General features: G+C 54.5%; 1 long non-coding RNA gene across 1 annotated transcript; it reads right to left on the reverse strand.

Annotated features, from left to right (window-relative positions):
• Positions 1-1,491: 1,491 nt before the first annotated feature.
• On the reverse strand, positions 1,492-5,172 carry LOC131926411 (uncharacterized). Its single transcript, XR_009383488.1, has 2 exons — positions 5,068-5,172; positions 1,492-4,904 (listed from the first exon to the last, which is right to left on the reverse strand). It is a non-coding gene; the product is annotated as an uncharacterized LOC131926411 (long non-coding RNA).
• Between the last annotated feature and the right edge of the window lie 13,923 nt (positions 5,173-19,095).

Here is a 19,095-nt window from a genome sequence, read left to right on the forward strand (position 1 = left end):
CAGTTTCATCAAGATGACCAGGCGTCCCCTCATGGTGATGGAGCCACATGCTGAAATACAAGCTACTGGAGCCAGTGTGTTCCTGGACAAAGAACAGTTTGCTGTGTGGACATCCAGGTCATGTGAAGGGTGGTGGTCATGTGGTCCAGTTCTATGCTATAGAACAGTCTGTCTCCAAGGTGGCCTAGTACCAGGAATATATGGATGAGGCTTCCAAGGAGATCAAGGACATCCTTGGGGTAGAGAGTAGGCTCAGGCAGTAATAGCACTGGCCGTTCTTCTAAAAGACCTGAGTTCAATTCCCAGAACCCACATAGTGGCTCACAATCATCTGTAACTCCAGTTCCAGGGGATCTGACACCCTCTTCTGGCCTCCATAGGCACCAAGCACACGCATGGTGCACACACATGGTGTACAGACATACGTGCAGGAAAAACACCCACACATAAAGGAAAAAAAATTTTAAAAAGACATCCTCCTCACCAGGATGGCAGGACCCTGTTAGTAGCCAAACTGTCACTACCAAGAGTCTGGAGGTCCTGGTGCCCACACTTGCTACCAGAAATCCTACTGATGGGCCCATCCTGCACACCAGGATTTACCTGTGTGATAGACACTGTAGGATTTTAAAGTTCCTAGGGTGATTAACCACCACAATAAACATATATAAATATGTGTGTGTGTGTGTGTGTGTGTGTGTGTGTGTGTGTGTGTGTGTACTGTCTGTTGCTTTTGCAGAGGTCTTGAAATGGGTCCCTCATGAATAAGGGGTACCACCATCTTGAAATGTCCCCGGAAGGCTCACGTGTGGAAGGCTTGGCCTAGCTGACGGCGCTCTTGGGAGGCAGCAGGGACATTAGAAGGTAAGGGCTAGCTGGAAGACTTGATGACATGACAGACTCACTGCCACCCTCCCTCCCTCTCCCTCTCGGCCACTCTGCGGCTCCACTCACCCCCTGCCGTGCTCTGCCTTGCCACAGACTCAGATGATGACGCCGAGTGACCATGAACTGAAACCAGGGGCCGAAGTAAATCTTCCTTTTAAGTGATCTCATTTTGTCATGACGATGGCAACACAAGAATGTGTTGAGACTTTAAGAGGTTGTATGGGGTTGGGAGGATAAAGGGGACACAGGACAACTTTTAGCGCTGTGAGAGTTTGTCTGTCAACTTGAAATTTAGAATCACCATGGAAACAGCCTCTAGATGGGTCTGTGAGGAAATGTCCAGGTTGAAATGAGAAGGCACCCTAAGTAAGGCTGGCATCACACATGATGCTGGGGTCCTGCCCTGATGTGGCGCACGCCTTTAATCCCAGCACTCGGGAGGCAGAGCCAGGCGGATCTCTGTGAGTTCGAGGCCAGCCTGGACTACCAAGTGAGTGCCAGGAAAGGCGCAAAGCTACACAGAGAAACCCTGTCTCGAAAAAAAAAAAAAAAAAAAAAAAAAAAAAAAAAAAAAAAAAAAAAAAAGAAAGAAAAAGCTGAACCTCAGTGTTCCTGTCTGCTTCTTGACTCCATGTACACCACAGCCAGCCACCCTCACTCGAGGCTATAACTTTCCCACCATCATGGGCTGTCCCCTCAGGCGGAGCCACAGCCAGCCCTTCCTCCTTACGTTGCTTTGTTAAGTATTTTTCACAGCAATAGCAAGAGGACCTGACATAAGAGACGTGAAGGAAAATCAATTTGACCAGATTGTGAGAGAAGAGAAAAGCATTCCAGGGAGGGGTGAGGCAGGTACATGAGGGTCAAAGGCATCGCAACTCCTCTGCAGCCTCGGTGACGTTGACAGGAAAGGCTGTACAGGGTGCCCACAAGTTCCCATGGTGATGAGGCACATTGTGATACACTAGAAATCCAGGCAAGAGCTGCCACACAGGCTTTGACACAGCACAAAGGGGCCTGCCTGACACAGTCGGTAACACTGACGTCAACACTAGGGAACATGCTGGGGATGGATGTAACTCAGTGGAAAGTCCTTGCTTAGTACGTGCAGGCACTGAGCTCAATGCCCAGTGTGGCAAGACAGATAGATGGATGGATGGATGGATGGATGATTGGATGGGCAAAAAACCAGGGCATGATACAAAATAACATCATCATCATCATCATCATCATCATCATTATTATTATTATTATTTTGAGAGAAAGTCTCACTGTGTAGCCTTAGCTGGCCTGGAATTCACTCTGTAGACCAGGCTGGCTTTGAACCCATAGAAACCCAGAGTGCTGGGACTAAAGGAGTGTGCCACCACAACCAGCCAACTCTATCATTTCTGAGTGACTATTCTGATATCTCAAACAACTGGAGCTTGAGGAAAACTAAAACCACGGCCAAGGGTCTAGAGCACAGATGTCAGTGCAGCCTTGTACCCCAGCAGCTGGGGACAAGGAGGTCCCAGAACCAAGGGAAATGTGCTAGGACACTGAGATGGGGAGGCGGTAGGAGCCGAAGGGTCGGGCTACTGAGCACTCAGGGCCTGGTGGGGCACACCTGCAACCCCAGCTCCTCGGGAGCCTGCAGTACGAGACCGCAAGTTCAAGGTGAGGCTACAGAGTGAGTTCAAGGCCAGCTTGAGTAACTCATTGAGAACCTGCCTCAGAAAAATGTACGTGTGCTGGGAAGGCTGTAGTTCAGTGGCAAAGCACTTGTCTAGGATGTGTGAGGCCCTGGGTTGGAGGAGGCAAGGGGGAAGGGAGGGGGAGGAAGACAGAGAGGAAGAGGAGGGGGACAAAGAGAATAAATATGGTCTTAAATGTGTTAAATTTAGGGTGCTGTGGAACAGCCCACAGAGGCGGTGAGGTGGATGGAGGTGGATCCCCGGTGTGGATGGTGAGTCTGATTTGGGGAGCTGTGAGCACACAGGATGAAGCAGAGGGTTAAATCACCAAGTAGACTATGCCAAAGGTGAAAGAGGTCAGACAAAAAAAGACACAGGCCTGCAGGGGTCCAACCTCATCAGCCAACACCCAGGGCCCAGGCAGGAAACTGAGCCACGCCTGGAGTTCAGGCTGGCCTCAAACTCCCAGCAGAGCAGCCTTAGCCTCCCAGAGCTGGGATTCAAGCATGCTAGGCTGAGAGTACCCGTCTATAAAGTCAGTTTCAAAGATGTTAAGGTGTCACAAGGGGGAGGCTGCCGGCAGGTGCAGCTAGAGGAGATGGGTGTGTGGGATCGGACACTGCCCCAGCCTGAGCCAGAGCTCTGTCCACACCTGCAGTCGCCCTGTGGAGACATGTGCTGAGAAGCTGCCACCAGGCACAGGATCCTGAAGAAGGAGCTTCTCCCAGGAGGCTGTTGTCCAGATTCCTGGCGTGGCTACCACCACCACCAAGGGCCACAACGGTCAATCACCAGGTTGGAGACTGAAGCAGGAAGTTTCTAGGTTTTCCTTCCATCTTTTGCCAGTGCCTCCTGCTGGCAGAATCTGCAGGGAAGACAGCCAGGAAAGCCAGGGGGGACCTAGTCCTGGAGGGTGGGTGCAGCAGAGAGAGAGAGAGAGAGAACTCCCACTGCCAATCCCCGAGAATCTGGCAGTGCCGGGAGCACCTGGGGAGAGGAACAGGGCAGCAGCAGGTGAGAGAAGCTTGTGGGGGTGAAGCCGGCATTACCCAGCGCCACCCTGAATGCAGGAGGGCTGAGGAGGGTCAGATCTGGCAATTACAAGTTGGAGGATACATGACTGAGAACACCCTCTGGATTGTAGTAGGAGTCAACTCCAGATTGTGGTGGGCTGAGGAGTGGGAGGTGAGGATGAAACTGTTGCTGTGTATGCTTCAAGTTTGATAGAGAAAAGAAAGGGGGGAGGGGGGAGGCAGTGAGGAAGATCTAATGCAGCAATTAAGTAACCCAAGCAATTCGTCTTTGTTCACATGGTCCGGTCAGTGTTTCTGAGACATGCCAAACTGCGCCCTATTTCAATGCCTCCCAGTAGTGACTGAAGCCAAATGCAGAACAAAACAACACTAAGAGCTTCTGAGTGTGGAACAGCAATGTGTGGTGTGCCTGTTTATAGGCCTCTGTCTGAGGAGACAGTTTCAGGGCAGGGGTACAGTCTGGAGATGGCTTGCCCTCTACAGGAGGGACCCACAGCACACAGCTCATCTGCTGCTCTACACAGCCTCCTCCTACTTACAGTTCTGGAGGTGGAACCCAGCGCTCACACACCCTAGACAAGCATTCTATCTGGGAGCCACAACCCCAGCCACCCACCTGGAATTCTAAACCAGAGTCTGCAAACTTTCTGTGAAGAACAGATAGAAAGCCTCTCTGGCTGCCAGGAAAACATCGTGAACAAGGCTCGGCTCTGCCCTGCCTCCGCCCCCCACGCTTCTCAGGCCTCTCCTGCTGCTCTCCCTCAAGGACTGGACCCCTTTCAGCTGATCTCTACTGATGTTCCCTGAAGTTCTGTCCTTAATTCTTTATATTTATGGGTACTAAAATGTGAATTTCACATCATTTCCATGTGTCATGAAACATTCTTGCTTTTTTAAAATAATCATTTTTTAAAAATGTGAAACCATTCTTAGCACCCAGGCTATATGAAAACAGGCAGTGGGCTGGCTTTTGCTCACAGGCCCATACTTTGGTGAAGGCTGTTCTGTGTGTGGTCAGAATTAGGATGGAAACTCCAAATAAAGTCACCTTTTGGCACAGCCTTCTCCCCCTGCACCTAGGAACTGTGGTCAGGTCATACGCAGTGTGTCCGGGACAGCAGAGAATTCCGAGATCTTCTGGACAGCAGAAGAGAGTGAGCTCTTCGGGAGGGCTCAGGAGCAGCTGGGTCCGACTGCGGAGTTCCTCAGGCGGGAGGAACCAGACGGAGGGGGCCGAGTTCTCCACAACCAGCCTCGTCAGGAGCGGGCAGGGCTGGGTCACCTTCTTCCATAGGCTACAGTCCTACTATAAATAGAAACAAGCGCAGCCACTGTGACCACTCTACACTGTCACCAACAATCTCCACGGAGGCATTCCCTGAGAGCCAGCTCCCAAGCCCCAGCCTCCCCACCCGCGACAAGCCAATGCGCCTGAAAAGCCGTGGGCCACTGGGTCCCCACTTGTATACCTGTTAAAACCCTCACTCTCAACATGAGACGGTTCCCCAGTATTTCTGTTCTGCTCATCAGGTGGGCTGTGAGCAGACCGCACAGTTGACACAGTTGGCCCTGCCCTCTCTCCTACTCGGTCTGACGTCCCTAGAGGCCGCCCGCCCAAGCCCCTCCCCCTTCTCTGGCAATCCCTTTTCTGTCTGCCTCATGTATTCCGTGGCTTTTCTTCCAGCTGCTGCTTTGGTTTTTATTTTACTTTGTTTTGTTTCCTGAAGTAGAGTCTCACTGTAGCTCAGGCCGGCAGGAAACTCACTATGTAGCACATGCTTTGAACTCACATCAATTCTCCTGCCTCAGGCTCTCAAGTGCTGGGATTACTGGCGTGAGACACCACACCTGGCTTTAGGAACTCAGGTCCTCTGGTGCTTTCTCTTCAACCTTTGCCCTTCTTGCTGGATGCAATCACCCTGAACGGAATTTATGGCCTCACTTACTCACTCTCAGTTGCCACCCATTTGCTGGCGTCTTCCAAACTCACCTCTTCCGCTCTGGTTCTGCTCTGGAATTCACCCGGCCGTCCCACTGCTTGTAGACGCCGCCACTTGAAAGTTGAGCAGCTCCAGCTCACGGATGTTTTGTCCAGAGGGAACCGTGTTGCTTGTGGAGTAAAAATGCTGCCTGTTAAGTCAACCAGCAAAGCCGGGCGGTGGTGGCGCACGTCTTTAATCCCAGCACTCGGGGGGCAGAGGCAGGTGCATCTCTGTGAGTTCGAGGCCAGCCTGGTCTACAGAGAGAGTTCCAGGACAGCCAGGGCTGTTACACAGAGAAGCCCTGTCTCAAAAAACAAAAACAAAAGTTGACTTTAGCAGACACAATAAAACAAAAGACATTTCCAGCATGGAGCTGCCTGTTAAGGCTGTTACCTGCAAACAACAGAAACCAATTCTGGAGGCCAGGTATGGTGGTATATGCCAAAAATCCCAGTACTGGGGAAGCCAAGACAGGAAGATCATGAGTTTAAGGGCAGCCTGGGCTAACAGTGAGACACACCTCCTCAAAATTGGAACAGAATAGGATAGAGAGGAGCGGGAAAGAGGAGAGGAAGGGAGAGAGGGAGGGAGGGAGGGAGGGAGAGAGGGAGGGGGGCAACCCTGGCTGATGTTATTTAGAAGCGGTTACAGGATAGACACGGGCTCAGCTGTGGGATCTGAACAGTTGAGGAAGCTGCTACTGGAGAATGACCACATGGGCCTCGGCAGCCCTCCTGGAGCCGTCACTCCTGTTCCACAAAGGCCTGCAGCCTCTTAACTTTCTCACTCCTTCCGAGAGAAGATCCAGCGGGTTCGGCTTGAACTAGGTGTGTCCACCAGGCCATCTCTGCGGCCAAGTGCAAGGTCACCTCTCAGGACCCTAGGGTTGTCATCCGCCGGCCTCCTCAACGCTGCCTTCCACACAGCTGACAGCAGGAGCTCACTCCAGGCTCTCAGGGGAGGCTGACTCTGTGTCAGCCAGGCGTGGTGGGCCACACCGCTAGTCCCAGCACTTGGGAAGCAGAGGCAAAAGGACCACCATAATTAGGGGCAGCATAGTGTATGTACGAGGTACAGGGAGAGCCTGACCTGCAGGGTGAGACTCTGCTTCAAGAAATTAGGTGTAGCTGGGTGTGTTGGGTTTAAGCCAACAGAAAGTCATTGTTAGCCAGCTACCCTGGGTGTTCGGGATCCCAGTGTATCCCTGAACTTTTCTCAGGATGAACTCTTAAGCACAAAAAACAAAACAAAACAAAACAAAACAACCATGTTCTGGGTTGACATACTTCAGTTAACAAGAACAATTAGCCAGAAGCAGAACTACAGAAGCCAAAATGCAAGGCCAGTGCATTTACAGACTTTCCTAGAACTATGGGCTGTGATGGATTAGGTCTTTGTTTTCATTTTTTTTCCGCAGGTGGTGCTAAGTGCCGAGTTTTACGGCCTGAATGGCACTTCCATCATGGAGTCAGTTGTGCTAAGGTCTGGGGCTCTGTGACACACTAATCACCTCCCTTTTGATGAAATTACATCAGTTATTACCCCAAACAGCAAAATAAAGAGCAACTGCTTGACTTCATTAAGACCTCTGTGTTCCTATCCAACAGTTACCACAAAGGGGCCAGAGAAGGAAGTTTCAAATGCCTTAAAGTTTTTTAAATGCCCTCTGGGGAGGAGTGAAGCAGGTATTCTGTTTTACATTATATGTAACCCCAGCCGACGCTTCACTAACAAACACCAGGCCGACAGTTTAGAAGTTGAGCCTCTGTGTGCTCCCTTCCAGCATATTCCAATTCCTACAGTCCAGAGCTCAGGCAATGACACAGTAGGCCACACAGTCACCCATGTCACCAGTGTGGGAGACCCCAACAGATTCAACTTCCTCAACCAAGTCCTAGCAACCAACTTGTAACAGCTCTTGCATTTTCTTCCCACACGCCTAAGCGAGGGTGCTGGGACCAGACCCAGCCTTGTGAATGCTACCAAGCACCTTACCGATGAGGTGCATGCCCGCCCTCATTCTTTGCTGTTGTTCAAGATTTATAATTTTAAATTATGCATGTGGGTTGTGTGCGTGCATGTAAAGATGGGTACCTGTGGCCGTGACATCCAGTCCCCTGGAGCTGGAGTTACGGGCACTGTGAGTCACCCATATGGGTGCTGGGAGCCGAACTCAGGTCTTCTGCAAGAGCAGCAAGCAACTCCCAATGCTGAGCAGTCTCTCCAGCCCCTCCGCTTCTCATAAAGTCACCAGGATTCAGTGAGGGGCTCCACCTTAAAGACCAAAGCCAAGTCCAATCACTTCCTTCCCTTTTTTTTTTTTTTTTTTTTTTGGAGCTGAGGATCGAACCCAGGGCCTTTCACTTGCTAGGCAAGTGCTCTACGACTGAGCTAAATCCCCAACCCCCAATCACTTCCTAAATGGGGTGCTTCACAGTTAGATTAAGTTCCCATTCTGTTATGGCTTCAGAGAGTGAACTCTTGCATAAACCAAGAGAAGCACATTCGAAGTACAGTGTCCACCAGGCGACCAGCGACAGAAAAGGAACATATCTAATAAAGGTGACATGAGGCTGGGAGTGCTCAGGCACAGGATGGGGGTGGATCGACTTGATGGACATGGGTATTTCAGTAGTGTTCTGAGGCATGTCTCTGGCCCACCTTACAGACGTCTTCACCTACTGCATCCACTGACTGTTGCTATTCTTCCCATCCCATCCTAAGTCCTTCCCAAGATTGTCAACTACCATTTTCTTTTTCGTTTTGTTTTGTTTGTTTGGGACAGGGCCCCTGACTGGAACTCTCTATGTAGACCAGGCTGGCCTTGAACTCACGTAGATCTGCCTGCTTCTCCTGCCTAAGTGCTGGGATTCAAGGTGTGCCACATGCTAGGCCCTTTGCTAACTCTATTTCACAGGGCAAACACAGCCACAGTTCCCATATCGATACTCATCCATCTTCATCTACGTTATGATAATGTGGGGACCCACTATCTTACTGGGTGAATTCATTATCCTATATAAACAAGAGAATGGACTCAAAGTGCCTATTTTAAAGTCAGAGTCTCTAGTAGCTGCAGCTAGCCTCAAACTCAATAAGTAGCCCAGGCTGGCCTTGAACTCCTGATCTCCTGCCTCCACCTCCCAAGTACTGTGATTAAAGGCAAGTGCCACCATGCCTAGATTTGTTTACTCAGCAAATACTATGTACTTGGCTATATATCATCAGACAATTGTTATTATCAAATTAATCATCTAATGAAAATAGATGTTTAGCCGGGCGGTGGTGGCGCATGCCTTTAATCCCAGCACTTGGGAGGCAGAGCCAGGCGGATCTCTGTGAGTTCGAGGCCAGCCTGGTCTACAGAGCGAGATCCAGGACAGGCACCAAAACTACACAGAGAAACCCTGTCTCGAAAAAAAACAAAAAAACAAAATAAATAAATAAAAAGGAAAATAGATATTTAAGCCAGTGGTGGCAGCGCACACCTTTAATCCCAGCACTCGGGAGGCAGAGGCAGGCTGATCTCTGTGAGTTCAAGGCCAGCCTGGTCTACAGAGTGAGTTCCAGGAAAGGAGCAAAGGTATACAGAGAAACCCTGTCTCAAAAAACAAACAAAAAATAAAACATAAACATATAAATTTACTTAACTGTGAAAGGTGCTATAAAGAGGAGGAGCTGGGAGGAGGTATGGCAGTGCACGCCTGTTATCCCAGCACGCAGGTGGAAGCACAAGCATGCGGTCCAGGCCAGCGCTGGGGTCGACGGGCTCTTCTGTGGTCCAGGCCGGCACTGGGGACAATGGGCTCTTTTCTAAGTGTAGATAGCTTGACTTATGTTATTCTTCTGTCTTGTGTATCGAGAATTCTAATTGGCCTTAATAATAAAATCCCGGAGTCAGATATCGGGGTAAATGCTGAAAGATCAGAGACAAAGGAGCAGCCACAGCCACTGCCTACCGCGCCAACCCCTCAGCCTGAAAGGGGTGAGTGAGCTCCTGTCTCCTCCCGCCTTGTATTCCTCTCTACACCTCCCAAGTACTGGGACCAAAGGCATGAGATCCCAAGTGCTGGGATCCCACCTCCTGGCTCTATTTCTCTTTTAGATTGGATCAATCTCATGTAGCCCAGGGTGGTCTTGAACTCCTGATCTTCCTGCTTCCTCCTCCCAAGTGCTGGGATTAAAGGTGTGTGCCACCACTAACTGGCCTCTATGGTTAACTAGTGGCTAGCTCTGCACTCTGATCTCCAGACAAGCTTTGTTAGAGCACAAACAAAATATCACCACAGCCTTGTTTGTGCTAGGTTTCTTACTGACCTCCTGTCTCTAAATAAAATCCATGGTCACCAAGAAGTAAATGTTCCTGGAGACCTATCCACAACATAGCTCTCACTCCCTCCTCTGACAGCCGGTGTCTCCCTGTGCCTTCTCCTCCGTGTCCGAACTACCTACTTGCTCTGGGATCCCAGAGCCCCATCCTGATTCTTAGCCCGACCCTGGGAGCACTCAGTACCAGGAAGACTCCAATTTCTCAACTGTCTCAGTATTTCTTTTCTGTTGCTATAGCTAAATATCCAGGACTGGGTAGTTTATAAAGGCTAGTAGTTCTAGACACAGCATGGCATGGTGGAGGGCCCCACATGGAAAACAGGAGAGCGCTCACCTCTGTGACAATGTCATCCCATGTGTCGCCAAAATTCCTTCCCAGGGAGAGATGTAAGCAATGTCCACCTCTTCTCCTAAGGCCTCAACAACAAACTGAGGCACATTCCCACTGACGTGCCCTCTGGGGAGCAAATGAGTGTGTTGGGCTTTCTTATAGAGCCCAGGAGGTCACAGAGGGGTTCCTTACAGGGAAGCCTTTTCCCAGCAGGGACGAGGGCTGTAGCTGCACAGAGGAGCCCCTCCTGTTTCCCCTGGCTGGCTATATAACCAGATGCTCTCCCAAGACCACAAGCGCTTTCCGGCTGAGTTGTACGCAACAGGAGGTAGAGAGCCGCCGGCTGGTGTTCTCACGGCCCTCTTCACCCGTCCACAGTGGGCCACTCTAACAGGTCTTTTGTTGTTGTTTGTTTGTTTTGGTTTTTAAGTTTATTTGAGACAGGGTTTCTCTGTGTAGTTTCTCTGGCTGTCCTGGGACTCAATCTGTAGCCCAGGCTGGCCTCAAACTCACAGAGATCCGCCTGCCTCTGCCTCCCGAGTGCTGGGATTAAAGGTGTGCACACACCACCACCCAGGATCCTTCTTTGGACTGCCAGCTCCCGAAAAACGACATGGAGACTTGTTATTAATAACGAAAGCTTGGCCTTAGCTTAAGTTTGTTCCCAACTAACTCTTCAACTTAACCTGTTTGTACTAATCTATGTTCTGTCACGTGGCTTGTTACTTCTCCTCAGGATCACACATCCAACTTCTGTAGTATCTGGTTGGTGACCCCCTACCCCCAAGTCTCCCCCTTCCCACCCCAGATTCTTTCCCAGAGTTCCTATCTCTGCCTGGAAGGCCCACCAATCCTCTCCTGCCTAGCTACTGGCTGTTCAATCAGAAGGTGCCTTAGGCAGGTGAGGAAGGACAGAGACACGTCTCTACAGTGTACAAAAAGATCATCCCAATAGGTCACAGACAGTCTACAAGCCCAGCTGGGATAATCCTTTTGAGATGGGGTACAAGTGATCTCCTCAAGATGGTAGTTGCTTGGCTTGAAGAATAGTCACTCACAACACCATGATAAACCATGACCCATTAATGAATGAGTTAACCCATCCTGAGGGTAGCAGAGCCTTCCTGACATACCTCTAACACCTCACCATCCTTTAATCCCATTGAGATTAAACTCCAGTGCAGGAGGGGTTTTGCAGGGGCGGGGTGTCTTCAAACTAGCACTAGCCGGGTAAGTTCCACACACATCTGCAGGGTTTCATTTTGCATTTCATCACAACGGGGGGTTCTGTCTGTTTGTTTTGGAGGGTTTTTGACTCTTCCTGAGCACCCATGTCAAGTGGCTCACAATTCCCTATAACTCCAGCTCCAGACACCGACATCCTCTTCTGGTCTCTGAAGGCACCTGCACTCATGGGGATACACCTACACACAGACACATACATAAACACATGATTAAAATTAAGATGATAAATCTTAAAAAAAAAAATTCCATCTAGGCTGGTGGTACACACCTGTAATTCCAGCATGTGGAGTCAGAGGCAGAAGAATAAGCTGCACAGTAAGATTGAGGGCAGCCTGGGATACACTGTTTAAAATAAATAAATAATAATAATAATAATAATAGTAATAGGGGCTGGAGAGATGACAGATGGTCTTACAGTGGACAGGTGTTCGATTCCTAGCTTCCACATGGTGGTTCAACTACCCATAACTCCAGTTTCGGGGCATCTGACTTCCTCTTCTGACCTCTGAGAGCACCAAGCATGCATGTAATACACATAAAATGAATAAATATAATTTAAAAAATTTAAATAATAAAATTCAGCTGGGTAGCGGTGGCACACATGTTTAATTCCAGCACTCTGGATGCAGAGGCAAGTGGATCTCTGTGAGTTCAAGGCCAGCGTGGTCTACAGAGTGAGTTCCAGGGCAGCCAGGGCTACACAGAGAAACCCTGTCTTGAAAACCAAAAAATAAAGAGTAAAACTCTATTTACATTCCTGAACCTCTGAATTCCACAGCATGTAGCAGACTAAAGGTCAAAAACTGTTGTGGCTGGGTTTGGCGATGCACACACCTTTAATCCCGGCACTTGGAAGTCAGAGGCAGGAGGATCTCTCTGCATTCAAGGCCAGCCTAGTCTACATATCTCTAAGCTCCAAGACAACCAGGGCAAGATAGTGAGATTCTGTCTTAAAATAAAAAGTAAAAAGGGGGCTGGGGTATGACTCAGTGGCGAGTGTTTCCTTAGGATGCGGAAGGTGTTAGGTTTACTAACAATACTGCAAATAGTTATCAGAAACGGAAATCTGAGTTATGAGTCTGTAAATCTGTAGTGTTAGTGGCGCCTGTAGAAGTCAGTATTAGAACTCACTTTCACGTTACATCACGGTGAACAGGCATCACACATTCCTAGAAATTTGACCATTATATTTTATACTTTATTTGCTTACAAATACTGCCTTGTATAGTCAAGGGCTTCCCCAAACTGGCCCCCAAAAGTCCATGTTGCAAAGAGGCTTCAGGATGTCTGATTCAGGCAGGAATTGTAGTTACCCACCTGTATTCCCCACACCTGGGAGGTAGAAGCATGCTCAGTAATCCTGCTGCTCAGCCCCCCACTGGGCTTCTCCTTATTCTGATGTTCCATCACGGCTTCCAGCCCTGTCCCCTGTATGAAGCTCTCATCCGAAGCTTAATCCCTGAAGTACAGCTACTTTTCTCCTTCTTAGAAAGCTTATCTCCCTTCCTAGCTAATTCAAACATTACCTTAAAGATAACTCTCAAAAAAAAAAAAAAAAAAAAAAAAAAAAAAAAAAGATAACTCTCAACCATTCCTCTCTCAATCTTAGACCCAAAACTCTATGGATCTGGGTACACTGAATAACACACTATTCAGAAGTAGAATTTAGGGTTCAAATCCCAGCTCTGCAACTTAGCAACAGTTTCTCTGATCCTAGATAACTGATTTAACATCTTTTTTCAGTTGTTTCATCTGAAAAATGGAGGTAATGCCAGGTGTGGTGTCCCTCATCTTTGATCCCAGGACTCGGAGGCAGAGGCAGGTGGATCTCTGTGATTTCAAGGCCAGCCTGGTCTACAGAGTTCCAAGCCAGCCAGGGCTACATAGTGAGACCCTGTCTGAGAAACACACACACACACACACACACACACACACACACACACACATCACCACCACCACAACAGTCTCAACCTCAGGATGAAGGTGTGAGAAGCAAGGGATCACATGATTCACCATAAAAAGTGAATCCAAAGAAATCAGCTTAATTTAGCAGTCAAGAATAGGCACTATTCGGAGATGTTGACCTTTTGGGTTAAATTAAGGGAAAGCCAATCCCATGTAGAAGGAACATGGTAAAACACTGAGGCACAAAACAACATCCCCGAGTGCACACATCTAGGAGGCTGCTCCATGAGTGGAGTAGAGGGTTAGAGAGGAGGTGGCTGAGTGAGGCTGGCAGCAGGAAGCAGACCTTTTCCACAAACAGCACTTCAACTGTTACTGTGTAATGAGAAGCCCTGGGGACTACCAAGTAAGACCGGAGCAGAGCTCTGGTGAAGGAGGCTCACCCTTAGCACAGGCCAGGAGGGAGAGCCCAGAGCAGCACTCTCCAAAACACAATTCCAGGCTGGGACGAAGCCCAGTGCAGGACACTCGCCTGACACAGCAAGGCCTTCTACGAGAGAATCATTCTATAATCTGTAAATCGTGCTGCCTCGTGTGACATCCACTAACCGTATGTGGCTACTGAGAACTCAAATGTGGCTAGTGCCACTGTGAGAGTAAATTGTATTCAATACTGATCTAAATTCAAGTTGCTCCATGGCTACAGGCTACTTCACCGGAAAGAGACTTAGACCTTTAACAAGTCCAGGTGATGGAGTAGGACAGAGGCATGATTCCCTGGTTATGTAGGACACAGTAGTGTGCCTCAGTGGATAGTGAAGGGAGAAAACGCTAAGATTCTGGTGGATTTAAAGCTGTGAGAAGGGTGAGGACAGCGCTCCCCATTCCAGGCCTGTGACTTGGAAGCTGCTGTGTTTAACCCAGGAGCAGGTCTAGTGCACTGTGCGCCCACGTCATTCTGAGCATGCTGGGGTTATCCAAGCAGCAATTCTTAATGAGTTCTGCTCAAGAGAACTGTCTGAACTAACGGTGGAGTTGAAAGGCTTGTCATTAAAGATGACGGTATGGGTGGGAACGTGTCAAACACCGCAGGCACCAGCTACCCAAACGGCCTAAAGGCAGACTGGAGATGAACAGGGCACAGGCAATGGGGGGGTGGGGACGTGGTCAGAGGTCCAATGAGAACACTCAACTGGGTCCTGAGGTCGCCAGGCCCTGAGGTCGCCAGGCGGGAGGTCCTGGTAAGGTAGGTGGCCAGAATCCCACACACAGCAGCTGAAAGAACCAGGAAATGAGGAGAGAACTGGGAGGAGACAAGTCCAGATCCTGGCTGTTGAGAAAGACATTGTGTGAATGCTTACTGACAGGGTACAGTATTGAATGGGTGTTCTTTTTGGCTAAGAAACCAAAATAGACAGGCAAAATAACTTTAGGTTAACAGAGAAAGCTGACCAGGTCAAAAGCAATTTCCTTAAACTGAGAACCCCCTGGTAAAATGAGACACATGCTCCAGTATACACATGGAGAATGCAGGTGGTCTGTCGGTGGGGAGTGGAAATCCAGACCATACTTTAAAAGGCAAAAAACCCCCAAAATCCAAAAAGAAAACGACAGCACGCTAGAGATAAAGGCGAGCTTTACTTTTTAAGTCAACCACATTACATATTTAGTTACCATCCTAAATTTTAATAGGATAAACCTAAGAATGAGAAAAATTAAAGAAACTGGTAAGACTGGTCACAGAAATTGAGAGGGCAGCCAGTGTCGGGAAAGAATGATTACAACAGGCGGAACCTTCGCAGTGGGGGTCTTGTTAAATGGTCTACCTGTACGAGATCAGAGAAGTAAACCGGTGGTAAACTTCGTAGAAGGCAGAGCTCAGGTACTTGCAAGTCTCTCAGAGAGAAGCAGTTTAAGGACTCAAAACGTCCAACAGAGCTCATCCCAGCGGACCCCACCGCTGCAGGGCGGCGCGCCCCGCAGACCCGCAGCCGCGGCCAGGCCCCGCGTGCCCCCGGGACCACGGCGCGGACTCCGGCCAGAAGGCGCCGGGCACCGCCTCAGGCCGGAAGAACCGACTCCGGCGGCCGCGGCGGCGGGGGAAAGGCCGCGGAGGCGCAGGCCCGCGCGCTCCCGCCCCACCCAGCGCGCGCTCCCTGCGCGCCCCGGAGGCCCCGCGGCGGCCCGCGCCTGCGCACCACGGCCCTCCGCGCGGCCCGCGCCTCCCCTCCCCCAGGCCAGTCACACCCTTGCGCCTGCGCACTGTTGTGTTTCGGGGGCCGCGGAGGCCATGCTGAACCCGTACCGAGAGGCGAGTTGGGGGGGACGGGGTCGGCCACAGCCGCGCAGGAGGCCGAGAGCTGGGCGAGGCCGCGGCCTCGGCGAGGGCTGGGGTCTCGGGACACAGGCCTGGGCCGCGCCGCCCTGGTGACCCCCGCACACGGCCCTCGGGAACCTTCGCAAGCCTCGCCCTCGTGGCGGGGGGCGGGGGCGGGGGGCACGTGACCCGGCCCAGCCAATCGGAGCGCCGCTGACGTGGTGCGCGGCCCCGACGCTCCCCCCACCCCCGGCGGCCAGGGAAGGGAGGGGCCGGGGGCGACGCCCCCTCCCCCACGCCGCCGCGGCTTCCGGGGGGGTTGACACCCCGGATTCCGTGCTCCCCCCGGCCGGGCCGAGGGCGACTTTGGAGCCCCCCCTCCCCCCGTGGCTCCTGGACCCAGGTGAGCGGGGGCCCCTGGGGCGGGGACGCCGTCCGCCGTTTAAATGCCTAAGTAAAGGTGGGGAGTGGGGGGACTTGTTGGGGTGCCGGGGAGAATCCCGAGGGGGGAAGACTTGTCTTTCAAACACCTGACAGCCAATGGGAGTGTGGACCGGGGCCAGCCCGAGAGGGCCAGCGGGGGGAGGGGAATGGCCAACCTCGTGCCCGCGTACCCTTCGGAGGGCCAAGGGGCGAGGCTGGCGGTCCCCCCTCCCGGCCGCCCCCGGGGGTGCAGGGCCCGGGAGCCAGGTGAGAGGGGCCTCGGCGCCGGGCCGGGCTGGGAGCGCCGGGCCGGGGTGGGGTGGGGTGGGGTGCGAGCGCTGGCGGGCGGGCCGGCCGCCCGGCCGGGAACCGGTGGCGTTCCCTGGCGCCGACCCGCTCCCCGGGGGCCCCAAGGCGCGCCTCGCAGCGCCCTTTGTGTCCGGGCGAGCGGGCGAGCCCGTCACATGGCGCGCTGCAGGCTCCGCGGCCACCCTCCGCGCCTCGGCGTGCTTTCCACGAGGACGCGGCCCGTGGGGCCTGCGGGGCCCGTGCCCGGGGTGGGGGGAGGGCCGCGGCGTGCTGCCGCCGGGACCGGGCGCTGGGCCCGGCCGGTCTCACGGGCGAGCCTCGGGGTTTCCCGGGGCGGCGAGCCGTGGCCGCCCTGCCCTCCCCCCCGACGGCTGCCTCCCTGCGCGCCGCGGGGGAGGGGGCGGAAGGAGGAAAGAGTTACTTTTCCAAATCACCCTCCCCTGTGACTCATGTGGGGGCAGGGAGGCCGGGCCGTGACTTTCCGGGACGCAGGGCCCGGGGCCCGGTCCGCCCCGCCGCCGCTCCCCACCCCCCGGCCCCGCCCCCACCCCGGCGGGCCTGGGTCCCGACCCGCGACGCCCCGGGGCAGATGCTCGGGGTGGAGGCGGGCCGGCCCGGGGGAGGGGAGGGGAGGGGAGGGGAGGGGAGCGGCCGCAGAGTTGCTGTGTCATCGCCCCGCTGCAGCCGCCCGGGCGGGCGGGGCGCGCGCTCGGCGACCCGGGGTCTGCGCTCGGCGTGCGGCCCAGAGGACGGGAGCCCGGCCGCCATGTTCAGTGCAGCCGTGGAGGTGCGAGGTCGAGGGCTGCCGTGGAGGGCGGGGAGCCTGCCCCACGGCCCCTCGCCCACTCCTCCCCCAGGCGCGCACACGGGCCTTCCGGGGACGGCGGGGAGCGGGCCCGGGTGCCCCGCCGGGGCCACCCGAGTCGCTGCCGCCGTCTGACCTTGGGCTCGGCTTGTTTACCCTACACGGGGCCCTGGTTCCCGGTCCCAGGACGGGGAGGGGAGGGGAGGGGGCAGCGGCTCCCAAAATGGCTCCTGCCCCTCCTCGGAGGCGGCCGGCGGGGGGAGGGGAGGGGGAGGGCTGCGGAGCGCCGCCGCCGCCGCCTCCTCGGCTCGCCCTCCTCCCTGGCGCTGACCGGTGGGAGAGCCGCTCCGTGGGGAGGATGCCCGGCCGGTGGGGGCGGGGGGCGTCCGTGCGCCCACGCTGGGGCGAGGGGGCGGCTGCGGGGCTGCGAGAGGGGGCGAGGAGCCGCCCGCCCCCGCAGGGTCGCTGGTCTGCATGCTCGCGCAGCGCGACGCCGGGAGCTGGCGGAGGTAGGTTTTTGGGGCGGGCGGACGCCTGAGCGCGTGGGGCAGGAGGTGCGTGGGGAGTGGAGTGGGCAGAGACCGGGCTGCGAGCCGTGGGACCCGGGGCGGCCCGGTACTGCACGGTCGGTGAGGGCTGCGGTGCGGGTCACGGAGCCTAGCGACCTTAGATCGCGCGGGGAGACGGGGCGCGCCGAGGCTTCAACCCGAAAAGCAGGCCGCGGCCTCTAAGATGGCGTCTGTCTTCCTCCTTCCAGAGCCTCCCTGCGGCGGCCTCAGCCCAGAACGCCCTCCCGCCGGCCCCGCCCGCGACCCCCCTCCCTGCGCCCCGCCGGCGCCGCCGATGGAGGAGGAGGAGGTACGAATGGCGCGGCCAGCCCGCCGCGGGCGATCGGCGGCCGCCCGGTGCCTGCAAGCCCGGGAGGACTCCGTGGGACCCGGAGAAGGGGAGAGTGTCGCAGGCCCCGGGGAGATGGCGCCCGCACGCCTTTCGGCCGCCGCCTCCCGGGACTCGCCGAGCCACAGCGCGGCCAATTGGCTAGGAGACATGGCGGCCCCTTCGCCTGGGCTCTGCGGCACTCTGCCGGGCCATCGACGCCTTGGAAATGGAGCCTGTGACGTCACCCTCTGCGCGGACCAATAGGAAAAGCTCCCGCGAAGAGGCGGTCCTGCCTCCTAGGCTTTGCTTCTTCACGCGCGTGAGCGAGCGAGCACGCGCAGAGGGGGCGGGGGAAAGCGCGAGCAGGGTGGCGCGCATGAGCAGCAAAGCTCCGCCCCCCCGGCTATATATAAAGCGCTGGCGCGGGGCTCGGCGGCGCCATTTCGTGCTGGAGTGGAGCAGCCTCTAGGACGAGCTGGAGGAGCCTGCCTACCGATCGGAGCCTCCGGGGGCCGCCAGTCCAATCCACGTCCATCCGCTCGGAAATGGCCTCCGTCTCCGCCTACGGCCGGCCCCGGCGGACAGTGCAGACCCCATAGAAGCCCCTGCAGCTCCCCTTTTCCGGGCCCCGCCCAGTTGTCGGCGTCCGTCCACCCCTCTACTCCGCCCTCAAGAGGATTTCAAAGATGGAGGCGGCGGCCCTCTGAAACCCCTCCTGGTGTCCATCCGCCTCCATCGGAGATCTAGCGCGGGTTTCGTTGCCCCCGGCGGCCGGGGCAGGAAGCGGGGACCCCTGTAGACCGGCGGCGGGCGGAATTGTCGGCGGAGTCCAGGATCGGGCACGGCCGGGGTTTGCAGACGGCGTTCTCCGCGGCTCGCCGGCCGGCAGCGGCCGCCGCCATTTTCCTGCTGTCGCCGCCTGCGGAGCGCGCCAAGCTGCCGGAGGTGTGCGGAGGGCGGCGCAGGAGACCG

Source organism: Peromyscus eremicus, chromosome 16_21, assembly GCF_949786415.1.
Source record: "Peromyscus eremicus chromosome 16_21, PerEre_H2_v1, whole genome shotgun sequence".
Classification (NCBI taxonomy): Eukaryota; Metazoa; Chordata; class Mammalia; order Rodentia; family Cricetidae; genus Peromyscus; species Peromyscus eremicus.